Source organism: Tamandua tetradactyla, chromosome 1, assembly GCF_023851605.1.
Source record: "Tamandua tetradactyla isolate mTamTet1 chromosome 1, mTamTet1.pri, whole genome shotgun sequence".
NCBI classification, from domain to species: domain Eukaryota; kingdom Metazoa; phylum Chordata; class Mammalia; order Pilosa; family Myrmecophagidae; genus Tamandua; species Tamandua tetradactyla.
In genome coordinates this window covers 29,661,566-29,678,414 of record NC_135327.1, presented here as the reverse complement: position 1 = coordinate 29,678,414, position 16,849 = coordinate 29,661,566, and the positions used below count along the sequence as shown (strand labels likewise).

At 39.5% G+C, this 16,849-nt stretch overlaps 1 pseudogene; it reads right to left on the bottom strand.

Annotated features, from left to right (window-relative positions):
* Window positions 1-14,752: 14,752 nt before the first annotated feature.
* Window positions 14,753-15,311, bottom strand: LOC143680460 (transcription elongation factor A protein-like 4; annotated as a pseudogene).
* Between the last annotated feature and the right edge of the window lie 1,538 nt (window positions 15,312-16,849).

The following is a 16,849-nucleotide window of genomic DNA, read 5'->3' as shown; positions in this document are numbered from 1 at the left end:
GATTCCTCTCTGCATCTCCAAAGGCCTGGGTTGAGCTGCGAGTGCCAAGATGAGGTATGCTCAACTGCTTGGGCTGTGCTACATTGCAGTCTCTCATTTAAGCACCAGCCAATTAAGTCAAACGTCATTCATTGCGGTAGGCACGCCTCCTAGCCGACTGCAAATGTAATGAGCAACAAATGAGGTTCATGTACCATTGGCTCATGTCCACAGCAACAGAACTAGGTGCCTTCACCTGGCCAAGATGACAACTGAATCTAACTACCAGATGTCCACCCCTTGTCAACTTGACAACTACATGCATCACCTTAAACAACATGAAGGTGCAAAAAATTCTCTTCTGACTGTGGACCTGTGAATCTCAAAACAAGTTGTCTGGTGCCAATATGCAAAGGAGGGACAGTCACAGGATACAGGTTTTCATTTCCATAGGGAGAAATTGGAAGAAACACAGATCTAAAACCTGCAGGGCAAGCACCATGGGATTTCAAAGTCTGAAAGTCATTTACCTTCGGCTTTAGAAAGTGGCAGTCCCACCTTTTCCAAGGGCCTATGCAGTGGCCTGCCTCTTTCCAAATCAACCTCGGGGAACATTGAGGAGACCACCTCTGGGCTCCACTCTCTCCAGGCATCAGGGCCACCCCTAAGCTCTCTGCCATTTCTGGGGCACACACTCAACCCCTCCATGTGGTGGCAGCCAGGTTCTCCCCAGTCCCCCAAGGAGCGTGCTATACCTTTTCCAAGGCCTGAGGCTGCACAACTGCAACGAAATAGGAGACTCACCCTCTGCCCTCAGGGCAAACTCACCCTCTCCATATATAATGGGTAGGTCCACTCTCCTGGCCAAGGTTTCTTGGCTTCAGACCCGAGCATCCATGGTTCTCACTCCGCGTACTCCAATTTGTCCGTTTGTGTCCCCCTTTGTCCAGATTGGTAGTGGTTCGTTCTGTTCACACCAACAGTCTTTTCAAGCACTCCAGGACTTCTTCATCATTCTCTTCACAGTTCCTCCAAAATCTTCCCCTTAGCCATCCAAAAAACTGTTCCAGCATATCTGGTATTTGCAAACTGCAGCAGCATCCCACTCTCTGGTACCAAATCTGTTCTAGTTTGCTAGCTGCCAGAATGCAACACACCAGAGAGGGATTGGCTTTTAATAAAAGGGGATTTATTTTGTTAGTTCTTCAGAGGAAAGGCAGCTAACTTTCACCTGAGGTTCTTTCTTACATGGGAAGGCTCAGGGTAATCTCTGCTGGCCATCTCTCCAGGCCTCTGGGTTCCAACCACTTTCCCCGGGGTGATTCCTTTCTGTATCTCCAAAGGCCTGGGCTGAGCTGAGAGTGCCAAGATGAGGTATGCTGAGCTGCTTGAGCTGTGCTACATTGCAGTCTCTCATTTAAGCACCAGCCAATTAAGTCAAATGTCATTCATTGCAGCAGGCACACCTCCTAGCTGACTGCAGATGTAATCAGCAACAGATGAGGTTCACATACCATTGGCTCATGTCCACAGCAACAGAACTAGGTGCCTTCACCTGGCCAAGGTGACAACTGAATCTAACTCCCACAGTAGGCATAACCAGAATGCACATAAGAGAAGTGCGAAAGGTATGGTGCTAAATTGCCTGATACACAGGAGCCTTAGCATGCACAAGTTTAAGTTTTGCAATGTATTCTCTTTATAAAGGATGTTGAAGGTCAATGTCATACTCTCTCTAAAAGACGGTGTGGAAGTGAATCACTTGAGCTAGTACTGGTTTATAATCCAGCCTCTGCATCCCAGCATGGCTTTATCCTCTTCTGCTTGTCTTTCTCCATGCAGTAATTCTGATAGAGGGATAAAACATTGTGGACTCAGGTAAGTTCATGATCAATATTAAAATAATTCAGATATGATGTGCAATGGCAGAGAGTTCACTTAAAGGGCAGAATTAACTTTAATATTTTTATAAGTGACTTTAGTTTTATAATTACGGAGTTTTACGGGTATGAAGAAGTCACTAAAATTTCTCTGTTTTACTGCATTCTGCTTTGTAGGAGAAATCGTATGCTGTAGCATGTGGGTCAGAAAGCTAAATTCAGCCCACCACCTGTTTTAGTAAATAAAGCATCGGTCAGAAGGAGAGACAACTTAGTGAGATGTCAGCCCTTTCCCATACAGATGTCAGGGCCACACAGACTCTTATGGAAAGAGGTTTTACTCATCTAAGAGAAAAGACAGAGCAAGGTAAGCTTCATTAGCAGGCATGGGTTCCCCGTAGGCAGTGGGTCTCAATTCTGGCCCAGGCCAGGCCTGGAGGGGCTCCATGCACAGCACCCCTTTTTCGGGTTCCTGTGCTGTTGCAATGGAAGAATCCCACTTGCTCTCCACCAGAGACAGATACAGCACCGAGGTGTGAGCTGTACATCCTAAAATATGCCCACCAGAGTCAGGCCTTCTCCAGTGAATGCTTACACATGCTCAGGGCACCAGGGAAAGGAATTTACCTGCAGGCCTCTCATCTACTAGGGGTGGTGTTTTACCTCACCCCACCCCACCCCCAGGGACAACACACCTGTTCCTGAGCACAAGAGGTATTTGTGGGTACCAGAGAGAGGCAGCAGACTGCACTATGACTTTCCCCTCCTGCATAAAGTTTCATTGGAACACAGCCATGTCCACCAAAGATCATCTATGTCTGCTTTTGCACTACAACAGCAGAGTTGAATAGTTGCCACAGAGGCTGTATGTACCACAGAGTCTAAAATATTTATTTTCTGATTCTTCACAGAGAAACATTTTCAAGCTCCTGCTGTAGAGTTATTCTCAAATTCAGAAATTCACAACTCTCATATTGGATCCCTTCTGAATACTGCATCGATTGTCAACTTGAAAGTTCAGAAAAGGAAAAGATTAATAAAGATAGGAGTAAAAGTTAGATGAGGAAAGATTCACAAGAACTGCAACTAAAATGTTGCTTACAAATCCAGATGACTGCAAAGTGAACACCTAAATCACCTTTTATATTTGCATGAATTTAGAAAAGAACAAATGAGTTGCAGTTGCAAGAGAATAAATAGGTCAATGTTGAGAGAGGGAAATCGTGTCCTTTCTCTTTGGCTTTCTGAGTTTTGAATAATTAATATTCCATGCCTCAATCCAGAAATTGTGAAACCAAGTATTTGGACACACAGTCTGGACAATAGCAGATCAAATATATTTTTGCATCAGGTGTGATATGCAACTATTTAGAAAATAAAAAATAAATTATATATAAAATAATATATATATATATATATAAAATAAAACAAAAATCAATTTTATTCAAGTACATAAACTTCAACCTCACCTGCCTAAGCTGAGAGATATTTGAGAGTAGGAGTCTGAACAGAGTGGGGAATGGGAGTAGGGCAGGTAGAGGAGAAGGAAAGGAGCAGAATTTAAGATTTTACACATTAGAGTTATCATCCTCTCAGGCAAAAGAGTATTCTTCATATCCTAAACCTAGAGAGATCTACAAAACACACCAACCACTGTGGCTGTGGAAACGTGGAACAAACATTTTACAGAGAGCATTCTCAAATATTTTATAGAATTTGGTGGCAGAGTCCATTTGCCCTGATGAAAGGTTGTATCTCCAGCTTCTATGTGGGATTTAAGTAGTAGCACACAGGACACAACAGTAAAAAATCCAATGATAAAATCTGTGTATTTGAGGCAAGAAACTAGTATAAATGCTGGGATTTGAGCCATGTCAACAGAAAAATTTGAGAATTCACTGCAATCTATTTCAGTTTAGGTTCAAAAAACTCCCTGACCGGTGTGGGCTGGGTAGACTAGGCTGGAGTATGTATGTAGGCAAGGCCTATCAGAGAAAGTTCCAGAATCAACAGCAATAATAACTTGACTAGGATGACACCTTAACCCAATGGTTTCAACCTTGGCTGTTCATTGGAGTCACCTGGAAGACTTAAAAAAATGATTGATGCCCAAACCCCCAAATTTGGAATTCATTGATTGAGGGTAGAGAGTGCACTGGTACTTGCAAAAGCTTTCTGAGTGATTTCAATACACAGTCAGGTTTGGGAACCACTAGTCTAACCACTTCACTTGCTATGGGAGACCAGTAAACACTAGTACCCTGAGATAGTAAACAAAAGTTTCCCAAACCTCAATCATTTACGTAATCTCTTTCAGATATTTGTCATGTGTCACTCATACTACTAAAGCTTATGTTATTTTTCTTTAAAGTAACTCATTTGCTAAAACTTAGATACCTACTTTAGCCTCATTCTAAGCAACAGCATCTGGAAAATCACGGGTTTGGGATGCTGGTTGTATTTTTTCTAATACTTATTAAAATATTCAGTGTTACCAAAAGTGTGATGTCTCTGCACAAGATGGTTTCAGGTGATGTAGAACAATTTAGAAATCTATATATCACCTGAAACCACCTTATATATAGATACTACAGAATTCACAGCATTTTGTTGGAAATTAATTTTCCAACAGTGACCAAAAATACCCGCTATGTGGCCACCATATATAATAACATGATTTTATAGCTTCACTAATTTGAATGGTATGATCTGTAATGCTACTATACAGGGGAAACAAGTTCCTTAACAAGTGAGTATTCTCATCTGACGTGAGTCATTTATAGCTCAATGATGCTGTGTTATGCTCTCCTCAATGTGGTGCCATAATGTTTGCAAAATTATATTATACAAGGTTCTATGAGCAATATTATATGTTATATGGTATTTGAGAATCTGGAAGTTTCAGGAAGGTCTTGGGCTTTATCTTTCAGGAAGATGAAGATGTACTACTGTTATTTCTAACTTGCTATTGAGAGAAAATGGTTTGGAGGTAGCGCCATAATAATTTAATAAATTTATCTATAAATCAATATAATCTTATGCAAATGAGTGAATTTGTTTAACTATGAACAATGTTAAGCAAGTTTTTGTTATTGGCTGGGGAGATATTTCAGGAACTTTAATATGCCACTACATTTTGTGCATTTTAAGAAGAGGGCTTTAGGATATGAGATTTTCATGGTTTAGTTGAGCAGAAAACTCTTCCTGCTTAGACGATCAGATGAGGACCTCTAGGATTTAGTGTTTTCTGGAACACAGGTTGAGAGAGGCTTGTCTGCTGTATGATTATATAAGCTATCTTTACATTTAGTTTCACTTCTGCAGTCTACAGGGACTTTCCTATCAGTAAGGCATATGTATTGTTTACTCTGTTCTGTAGCAGTAGAATAGACTCCCCTTTTTCCAAGTTGGGCTTTTTGGAATTCTGAGATGCTGTACTTGAAAGTGAACTGCCTGGAAGAATCCTAAGGGAGATATTCACTTTGATTGTCAAGTAATCCCCAGACCTAACCTGATATGGGGAGTAAAGGTGTAGAAGGTTTCACAAAGAGCTTTTTAGTTCACTTTCTTATATACATGGTATTAGTTTCCTACCTGAGGAGTGTGGAAGGTAACAAAATTATTCTAAAGCAATGAATAGCAGTAACAGAAAAGGAAATGAATAAAAAGAAAATAATTGTACAAATTGCTCAGAATAGTTATCTAAAGTTGTTCATATTTTTGTCCTGCCTCTCTTCTCTCAGTACCATATACATTTGCCAATGCCCTTAAAAATGCTTTGAAACATATTTTGGGGGTTTCATACCATCCTATCTACAGATGTACAAAATTGAATTTAAAAGAATTCCTCCATTATTTAATACTTAGTTTCCACTGACCACAATATACAATATTTGGTGGACCTTCTTTTGGGTATACTTTATATTTATTCACAAATACTTACGCGTCTACTTGTGAACATCAGGTTCTGGGAATGAAATGGTGAGAAAAAACTTCTGCAGTTCCTGCCCTCAAGGATTCACAGAAATGCATTTAAGGTTTTAATCCTGAAAGTGCTTTTAATGAAAGGTAAACTATGTTATGAGAAAGTGGAACAGATAATCTTTCTGAAGCAACCTGGAAATAACTTCTCTAGGGAGAAAGTTAGGATATTTTATGGCTCTCTGAGTTTACTCCATTTATATATTTAAATTATAACGCCATATGGGTATCAATTCTCTAACCCATTCCAAAGCTAGGGATATATTCTTATCACATAACCCTTTTGCTGCTCTAGGATGCTCACTGGAAAATGTTCAGAATCATCTGAACTAGATGAGTCACCCTTTAGCAAATAAATTGCACCTCCTGGACGTAAGTGCCAGTTCTCATTTGTGTTACTCATATTGGCTGTCTTTGGAGTATCCATCCAGATCATTTGAAAACTTTCTGTTTTGTATTGGCTGCTTGGAAAAGGGGAAGGTTATTTTCTCATGTTTGTGGTTGCTGTTTCCCATTCTTAGCTATTGCCCAAAGCAAGCTGGAATAGTGAATGACCTCCAAAATGGTTTCAGCTCATGTGACTGGGCTGGAGATCTAATAAGTTTTCTGTCTTCCTCAAATGGTTCAATTTGTCAAAGAATACCACCAACTGTTTTCAGCTTTAGTTATTTTCGGTCCTATCATAGTTTATAAATACGGTTGTGCTGTGGTTTTTTTATTTGGTACAAATAGTGCATTTTTTTGTTCAACCAGGAAGGGGAAAGATAAGAAATCATTTCCAATCTAATGGGAGAAGTGATGGACAAAGGAACCCAAGACAAAATAGCTGCAGAATACTAATACATGCATTAAATGGTACCGGGGGAAAATGTACAAGAAAACTCCCCTGAGGGCCAGATCTCGATAAGGAGGCATCCTGCATGTGTTTCTCATTAGCATGAGCATATTTTCATATCTTTTCTCTGAAAGTAAAATAAAGTCTTAAAACTTGTCTGCTGGGGAAAATATTAAATTATGGACGCTTTCCAACCAGAAGAAGCCATGGTGAAGATTTTATAAAAATCCAGTTATGTATATTGCCTCTACAATGACCATGACTATGAATATGCAAAAGAACGAATATGAGTTAACATGCTGATTGCACAAGATAAAAACACTGACTGTCCCTTAATAACGATAATGCCTCAAATTGGTGTGTTTTTCTCTGAATTTACTATTAACCATAAATCATCAAAAGACTTAATATTTTGCCTGGACTCATTTGTGTTTAATGTTCCAGGGAGACAGAGATGGAGACTGGATGTTTTCGTAGAGAAAATGATCCAGTGTTTAATGCTTTTCAAATCTCATTCTGCTAACAGTATATCTTCCCTTAAATAGCTCACATTTTAATGGCTATTCCATCATCATGCATCTTATTGATTAATAAGACTCTTATTTATCATGTGTTTAAACTCTAAGGAACTTTATATAACAGAGGCAGGTGTTTAGCCTTACTCAGGGTCTTTCCTTCTTAACTTATTTACACAGCTCAACAGGAGAGGAGAGTTTTTAGTTACCAAGTGTATCAGGGCTATGTATACAGTGAGAAATTACTAGGGCAACCTTTTACCTAAATTTCTACCTAATCAATGAAAAATAATCCTGGGTCTCAATTTTCAAGGTATAATATCACTCTATGCTCTATGTATTAATAGGCTAATTTCTAACCCTCTATTACACTTTGTGGCCCTTATCATGCAACCATCTAGAATCTAGATTCTAGAGAATGATGGTAGAACATGCTTCTTATTTATTTTACAATTCAAAGCTAAAGGTAGTAAATGTGTTAAGGTTCTTTGCATTGCAAATGACAAAAACACATCTCAAGTTTGCTTAGGCTAAAGGGGAATTCTTTATTCATGTGACTGAAAAGTACAGGATTAGAACCAGTTTGCACACGGGCTTAAAAGATGTCTCCAGGACCTCGACTCTCTGACATCTCTGTTCTCCTCCACATAGCCTTATTTTCAGGCTCTAGATGACTGCCAAGGACACTAGACCTATGGGCTCCCAGCCAAGACCTGCGGGAAAGACAGCTCCTCTTGCTAAATATTTGAAGAGATGTCCTGGACTTGCCTCCAAATGGCGTAAACTGCAACATGAGCCCAAACCTAAACCATTTCCTGTGACAATGAAGAAGAAATGCCCTTGCCACTTGACCATTCCTGAATCTGGGAGTGCAACCAGCCCCAATCAAACCACATTGATTGAAAAGACTGGTTTCCCCCAAGAAAATTTGGTCTATCACTAGAAGAAAAGTAGATGGAAGTTATGCAGCAAATAAAAGAGCATATTAATGAATGAAAGGAAACAAAGCCAAAATAAATATACAAATATCCACTGCAATCAGTCTATCTCTAAGCCTACAAGGGAAAGTTCAGCCTTACTTTCATTATTTTCCATGAAAATAAATAGCCTCTTTTGTTATCCCTCGAAATAGCTTATACAAGGGTAGTAATATAGAAAGTATTCATCTACTGGTCGCACTAGTTGTGGAATTTTCATCTACATGAATCTATTATATCATCTCTTGTCTTTCCAAGTTTGACAAGGAAAATCCTACAGGGCAGCAATGGAAAGAGAATGACAAAAAAAGATATATAGTATTGCTTTTTAGAGCTTAGAAAATGGTTTTTCATAAGGTAATTACATTATAGACTTTCTTATTGTCCCTTGAATATTTCACACAGCCGGGAGAAGGAATGAACTCACCAATGAAGCTCTAGATGGCTGCACATTCAAATTTTCAAGTATGCCATAGAGTGAAACCAAACAGAATCCACTTATTCCACAGCTAAGACAGTAGATGATGTTTGTGGTGTCACCATGGTTCAGATATATTCAAATTTAAATTCTGAGGATCTCAAAGTTTTTTGTAAAATTCCCTCTTCATAGAGAAGAATAACAAAAAATGAAACAACTAAACATAATCAATTTTACCCAGAGGTCAAAAACTTGGGACATACTAAACAATTTGGCTAAAAAAAGGCACGATAAAGAAATATCCAGTAAACAGGGACCTGAAATAACCAATAAGATTCAACAGGCTTCCCGCAGCTTATATTCTTTTGTCAAATAGCCTCTTCCAATGATTCTTTCCTTGAGAAAGTTATGGACCCTTAGCAATATGTCTTCTAATTTTACCTTTATCTGTCTCAGATTCACTTATTTCAAATAATTTCATCGACCATGTGATAGGTACCATGCTGGTCAGCTGGGGAAATCCACTGCCTCTGCTCCCAAGCACTCACATTCCAGAGTTGTTTGAAATCTGGTTGTTTTCAGTAGGTAGGTAGCACTGAAGTCACGTGTGAATGAGATTAGTGAAGGAGGGACTGTTGAGAGAGAGAGAAGAGAAGCAAGGCTGAGAGGAAGAAAGGAGAGGGAGGGGAGAGGTGAGGAAGGGATGGGGGGAGACAGCATGAGCACAAGTGAGGCATTCTGTCACAGATCACTATGTCTGGAGAAGAGATTAATAATTTTCTAATTCATCTACATCTTGTTAAAAAAAAAATAAGGAAACTAAGCCCCAAATCTATGAAACACTTGTAAATATGTGGAGAGGGAAGTCCATAATAAACTAAGACTGGGACAAAACACTAGTAAAGAGCTTGCAGGACCAGTCACACTCACATGTGCCTAGACGATTCCTTTCCTAACGTCTATTCTAGAAAGAGAAACGTTCTCGCATGTACCTTATAGAATAAAGTTACTGGAGAATGTTTTCACAATAGTGAAAAAACTAGAAACAATCTTCACATCTCTCCATGGAGTTACGGAGCAATAAAACATGGTATATTCACATAATGGTGTTCTAGGAAACTATTAGAACTAATAGCCTACATCCATACTTCTCAACTTTAATAAACATCAGAAAATAACTAAATTGCCTTGTATCATGCCACCATTTACATGAAAAATTCACCATTATATATATATATATACACACACACACATACACACATACAGAGACAGACAAAAACACACACATATATATATGATATGAAAACATAAAAATGACTATAAAATGATAAAATAATATTTATAATTATGAGTTCATCTGAGGAAATGAGAAGTGGGATTAACCTTGGTACCAAAAGGAATTTCAAACTTATCTGAAACATTTTATTTCTAGAAAAAAAGATGAAGAAGAATAGCAAATGCATGATGGTCAATTCCGAGCAGTAAGAAATATTGTTATACTATCTTTTTCTGTACTTTTCGGAACTTTTGAAATTGCTAAAAAAGAAAAAAAATCACAATACACCCCCAAATAATGGAAAGATAAAAAAAATAAATACATAAACAAAGGCCTCCATTACACTTCTACTTTGGGGCAGGTACACGTAGCTGCTTGTGTACAAAAGTCAGTCTGAGCTTGAAATACAGTTTGCTCCTCTGAGTAAATTCACAATTCTGATCAGTTCAGTAAAGCTTTTGGTTTAATGTTCAGAGTATAAATATCAGGGATTTGGGCATTTAGAAAATGTTGTAAGTTGAAGATGCATTTTAAGATTTCTTTCCTTTCTCCATCTGAATTGTGGTAGGGTGCCACAGCGTTCTAGTATTTTCTACTCTAGAGGTAAAAGGTACCAAAACTTTAAATCCCACCACCTGTCCCCCACCATCCCCCCCCCCCATTCTACATCTGCCTGGTCTTTATAGTAGATTAGAGTTCTGAAATGATTCCAGCAGTTCTAGCTGAGGACTGGATTACCACTTCAGGAAGCAACCACCAAGCCCATCAGTTGATAGCAATTCCAGGTCTGAGACATTTTCCTCTGGCACTGTACTGTATTAACTTTTTTGTTTGTTTCCTTTAAATTACAGGGTGACCTGCTTTCATTTTGGAAGTTATAACCAGTAGCTGAATGAGAACAATACTTTTCATCAAAAATAACAGAAGAGCCAAAGATTCTTCAAAGACTCCTGGGCACTAAGAAAATGAACAAACAAACACAAAATTCAGCTATCGAAATTAGAGACACAAACAAATGGCGCTTAAAAAAGGTCAACTTTTGTATTACAATGCAATTTTTTTAATACATCGATCTGCAGATATATATAAAACTGTGCCCTGCTGCCATAGTATTCAATCTATTTGGAGTTGGATATAAAGTGCATTAATTTGGTACATTATCACCTTATCTAGTTAACTTCATTTTACATTTGACCTTGTGGGCCATTGGTGCTGAGACTCTGATCAAACTAATTTCTCAGTAAATCAGTTCATGTGAGGAAAGTTCTCTTCCCCTAGGTCTCTTTGGACCACAAAACTAAATAAATAAAATAAATATATTGTAACAGTAAACATATGACAGATTAACAGAAAAGCCAAGTGTGGCCCTGGTTTGGCACTGGAAGTTAATAGTCTGTACTTCATGGTAACTGAAAAATGAGAGGAAATTGTTTTGAGTATATGCAAACTAAGCATGAGGACAAGCAATGCAGCTTTTAATTGGAATAGTTTACATAAATTACAAAGCATTGTTAGGAAATTGTTAAAATGAATGCTTTGAATATTAACAAGGGTTTACAATAAAGCTGGGGAAATATAAAAAATTCATCAACAATAAACTATTCGGCAAAGACAAGAGAGTAAGTAAGCAGTGTCTGATGTATCTCAGGGTAGCAAAGTTTCAGGATTTATCTACTCCAATCCATAATGATATATTAATGACCAACTTGCTTAAACATCTCTAATTGTGAGGAACCCATGACCTCCCCAAAATGAGCTAACAATTTTTGACAGAAAGAGAAAGAGGGGGAATTCCTTAGGTGACAGTGAAATCAGCCACTTGCCATCTGTATCACTGGCCCCAGCACTGTCCTGGGAAGTCACTGCCTGAAGCAGGCTGCCCCCTCCTCTACAGCGCTGCACTTCAGACCCTAGAGTTAGCAGCTGTACGTACTCCAAGTCTTTGCTAGCCCAGGTTAAGAGCCCCCAGTTCTTTCGGTTTGTCTTTAAAAACAACAACAAAAGGCATGCTTTTAAACTGCTTAATCAGACTAGGTCCTTTTAATTTTATTTTAAATAGTTTTCATAAAAGGAGCACCAAATCTGAAGCCAAATACTCTAGAGTGGTTTGATAGGAAATAAATATTTTAAAAACTAATGTAAAATGGGATTTAAAGATAAACACTTGGACAATGTCAGATATAGTTAGATAGATAATATAATACATACTAATATATAAATATGTATATGATGTGTGTTTGTGTGTGTGGTGTGGAGAGAGCGAGAAAGAGGGAAAGAGAAAGAATGAATTGTCTTAATTTGCCTGGAAGATGCACCCAGTTTAAACACTGAAAGTTCAGGCAACATTTTGTATCCTCACTAATCTTCCTCTAAAAATCTACAGGTCAACACTCTTTCTTGAGGGGGAACTGGATAAAAGTTTGTAGATCAGTCTGGGGTGGGGGTGGAGTGACAGTATGGGAAGAGGAGGTGGCTTGGGGTGGAAGAAAAGAATCAAACTCCATAGTGAGGGGGGATTTATTCAATAAGTATAAATTGAGCAATTACAATGTGTTCCAACTTTGTGGTTGTGGGATATACAAGGAACAGTAACCACTAACTAAGTGTCAAAAGCCAATGCAAATTTAATAACCATGTTCCTTCAACAAGGACATCATATGTTCATCTAATAAATATTTATCTATTGATCACCCACTATGTATCAGCAGTTTTGAGAAAGAGAAAGAGCATCTATGTGGCTGGAGCAGGGTAACATTAGAAAGATGGAATCCAAATTCTAGAAGACTCTGGAACTAAATTATGCTATCATGTAGCTTCAAACATTGTAGGACAAAGAGTTATCTCAGCAGAAAGAGTTGTCTCCCTTCCTAAGTAATTTGGTGCTCTGGTTCAATAATAATACTAATATAGAATGGTAATAACTTTACCAAGTGATTACTGAGAGTGCAGACAATGACTCTTTTTACATTCATTATATCACTTAATGTTCACAACAATAATTTGAGAATGATATAATCATCTCCTTTATATAGGCAAGGAAGCCAAAGATTAGACTTATGAAGTTACCCAAAGGCCCCCAGCTGTTCAGTGTATAATGATTTACACAAGTGACCATCATTCTCTACCCCTCCCAGAAGTCACACCCTTTGCTATGTGATCTTGCAGCTTTTCTTATTTCTTATTTCCTTGAATCTGGCTAGGCTCTGACTTAGCCAATGATACATGGCCAGAAGTGACAGTGGGCCTGTTCCCAGCCTTGGCCTCAAGAGGCTTGCATGCTTCTGCTCTGTCTTTCGGACCCCTGAGATGGCCAGGGAACAAGCCCATGCCAGCCTGCAGGAGGCTGAGACACCACATGGAGGACAGCTTCTCAGGTGAGGTCATCCTGCATCAGCTGACGAGTCAACTGACTACAAAAGAGTGAAAGGAACCAACCGAGCCCCCCACTCAAGACAAGAACCCCATCTCCCACTCCCTCACCCCCTCTTACCTGCAGACTTAAGCACTAATAAATGTTTCTTGTTTGATAAGCCACTACCTATCAAATTTGGGGATGATTTGTTATGAGATTGAAACCCAAGATGTTTTCTGGCTCTAGAGACTAGGTGTTTATTGCTAAACTGTTTGTATGTGGAACAGAATTTTCAACTTTGGAATTATGAGATTTTTTATTTCAGGTGGCCTGATACTGGGATTTCTGTGATTTTGCTTTTCTTTCCCCAATCCTCCCAAATAGGAAGTCCATCTTGTTTATGCGAATTGATTTTTCCAGTCTCAGGTTGTTTTCACTCCCTGAATCTGTGTTTCCAGCTGCTCTGGGTCAGGGGTAAAAACAGAGCCTTGCAACAAGCCTTTTGGCTGTTACAGAGCCAAGAGCCATCTGTTTGGCTATAGGCTATTCACCATGGACCTGGCAAGTAATGCATTTCTGACCAGCACTTGATAATTTGATAGCTCATCATTACCCAATAAATATGCTAATCATCGTCCCTGAAGAGGGACTAAAACAGTAATTTGGCTGCAAAACTACGAGTTCATGTCCAGAATATACAGAATAATTGTGATTCAGGTTTAGCTTTATAAAACTTACTTAGCCCCTTGTGCATGGGTGGTTCGGTGGTAGAATGCTTGCCTTCCATGCAGGAGACCTGGGTTCAATTCATGGACCGTGCACCCCTCCCCGCCCATACACCAAAAAAAACTAGCCCCTGTCATTTGCATCTAAACTCTGATCTCTCCATGGCATGCACAGTAGATTAAATGGTATTCCCTCTTATCTGGTAAATAAGTAGATAATCACTTTCTTTGACATGTTATCACTTTGCCCCCTTCACATCTAGCTTTGCCTGGATGAATTCTCCTCTTTGATAGCTCTAATAGATTAGCCTAGAAATCCAAGGGGGAAGAATGAGAGAAATGTAGCTCAAGGAACCATTTATTCATTCCCCCAACACTTGGCCATCCACATCTTTCATAAGGGCCTTCTACTTACAACAGACCTTAAAATTAGATTCTGGAATCTATAAAACATCTCAATTGGATAAATGTTCTTCTTAGCTAAGTAATCATGACAATGATGCCTAGCTAATATGTGAAATAATATGAAAGTGTTTAAACCATTTACTTCCATATTCATCATTTCATTTTTTTAATATAAGTTACTTTGTTTTCCAAAGAATCACGAGTACCTTTGCAATGTACATGGGTGAAAATCCTCTACTGAAACACACAACATTGCACAGTTGGGTCAAAAAGCTGCCGGTAAGGGGAGGGACACCTAAAGCAAAGTATCAGGCCCATGCCAGGGAAATTCAGGGAACAAGAGCAGAGTTGGCACTGTTCTAATTAGTCAAAACATAATCACTAAAAGCATTATATAGCAAGGATGTCTTCAAAGCCCCTTGTATAGGGCCCTACAGCCACCATGGAGATTCTCTGGGCCCCTAAGGTGGAAGGAGTTCTGTAAATATTTTTGCATGCACATAAGTCTCCCCCACCCCATTTGTTTGGTTTTGTTCACCTGATCCTCCACCTTAGACGTCTCATCACTTTCTCTTGTCACCTCTTCATTACTCAAATGCATACGATGTATGGCCTCCTTTTGTTTCTTGAGGTACTCAGGCAGCCCTTTGTTGGTTTCTCTCTTTGCTTTGCTGATACTTCATCCTCAGCTGTGTGCCTTCCTGCAGCTCTTGTTTCACTCTCCAGCTTTCCCGTTCTCTCTCTCTCTCTCTCTCTCTCTCTCTCTCTCTCTCTCTCTCTCTTTCTGGCTTTCCCTCATTCTCTGATTTTCTCTTATTCTCTGGTTTTTCCTTATCCTTTGGCATTCCCGGATCTTTTGTCTTTCCCTCATTGTCTAACTTTTCATTGTCTTCCGGAGTGTAAGCTACTTCTGGCTATCCCTCATCCCAGGGTTGTTTTTCTTTTGTCCATCTTTCCTTAGTTTTCATTTTTATTCTAGAGATTTTTTCCCACGTTGAGATTCACACACAAACACCACCGCCACCACTGCCACCACCACCATCACACACCATTCTCCTGTTCTGCAAGTATTCTGGGTGAGTTCCTTCTTTTTCTAGCCTCACAGAGTGCCGGGAGCAGCAGCCTTGCACACGGGCATGGTCTGAGGCAGGCCTGCACCTCCCCAGGGGCCGGTTCTGAGAACCAACCAGGGAGGACATGTGGCAAGTTCGGGCTCTGGGGCCCACGTGGGTAACCGCAGGTTGTGTGAGCACCATGCGTCACCCAGAGCTCGGTCCCTCACCTCGCCACCACCCCCCAGAAGGAACTGGGAAAGGCCATCTTCATCATTTGCTTTTATCATTCTAATAAAGTTAAAGAAAAGAAGGCTAAACAGTTTACATATTTGTTCCTGATCCCACTGCATCTTTTCCCTTTTATTTAAAGGTTATTATAATGAATGCTTTGACAGGGAATGAGAACACCTGGCCGGAGCCTCACCTCCACCTTGTCTATGGTAGCAGTGCCTCTTGGAATTGAGCAGTATACAACTAGTTAACTGTACATGGCAGTGGAGGGGAGATGGCTACAGACTTAACAGAAACAAGCATTTGACAGCAGTGAAAACTGGTCTGTATACCATGGGCAAAAAGAGAAATCAACTAGGTTCTAAAAGGAAATAGCAGCTGATAATTATTGATGGACTATGGCATGGCAGGCTAAGTAGTGGATACACAGCATCTCATTTACTCAGCAAAACAATTCCATGAATTAGGTATTAGTATTATCTCCTCATTTGCAGAGAAAAGTGAGGCTCACAGATGTTAGGTAACTTCCCAAGGCCATCTAGCTAGCCAGAAGCTGAGCTAAGATTCAGTGCTTGGGTCAGTCCAAAGCCATTTTCTGACTATAGGAACTGAGAAGTTGAGATGACATGTCTGCAGAGATGGAAGAAGGGAGCAGGAATATCCAAAAAGAAGCAGGGTTGAGAGATGGTGATAAAGCTTTTTTTTTTTTTTTTTTACAGAACAGATCCCAGAGTTTATTACGGGCTACCATTCTACCATCTCAGACTTTTCCTTCTAGCAACTCCAAAACACTGGAGGCTAAAAGGAATATTAATATAGTGATTCAGCAGCCGTATTCATTTATCAAATCCCATTTTCACTGTTATACCTTTTCCTTCTTTAATCCTTCTGCCAATCTATAGGGATCTTTGGGCAATGCCCATTCTGACTTTTCATGTTGAGGTGATAAAGTTCTTGTGCTGGTTTGACGTTATAGTACCCCAGAAAAGCCATGTCCTTTATCCTAATCCAATCTTGCAGAGACAGACCTATTGTTGGGTAGAATCTTTTGATTAAGTTGTTTCCATGGAGATGTGACCACCCAATTGTGGGTGGGACCTTTTGATTAGGTGGTTTCCATGGAGATGTGTCTCTACCCATTCAAGGTGAGTCTTAATCTGCTCACTGGAGTCCTTTAGAAGGGAACCATTTTTGGAAAAAGCTCAGAGCTGACACAGCCA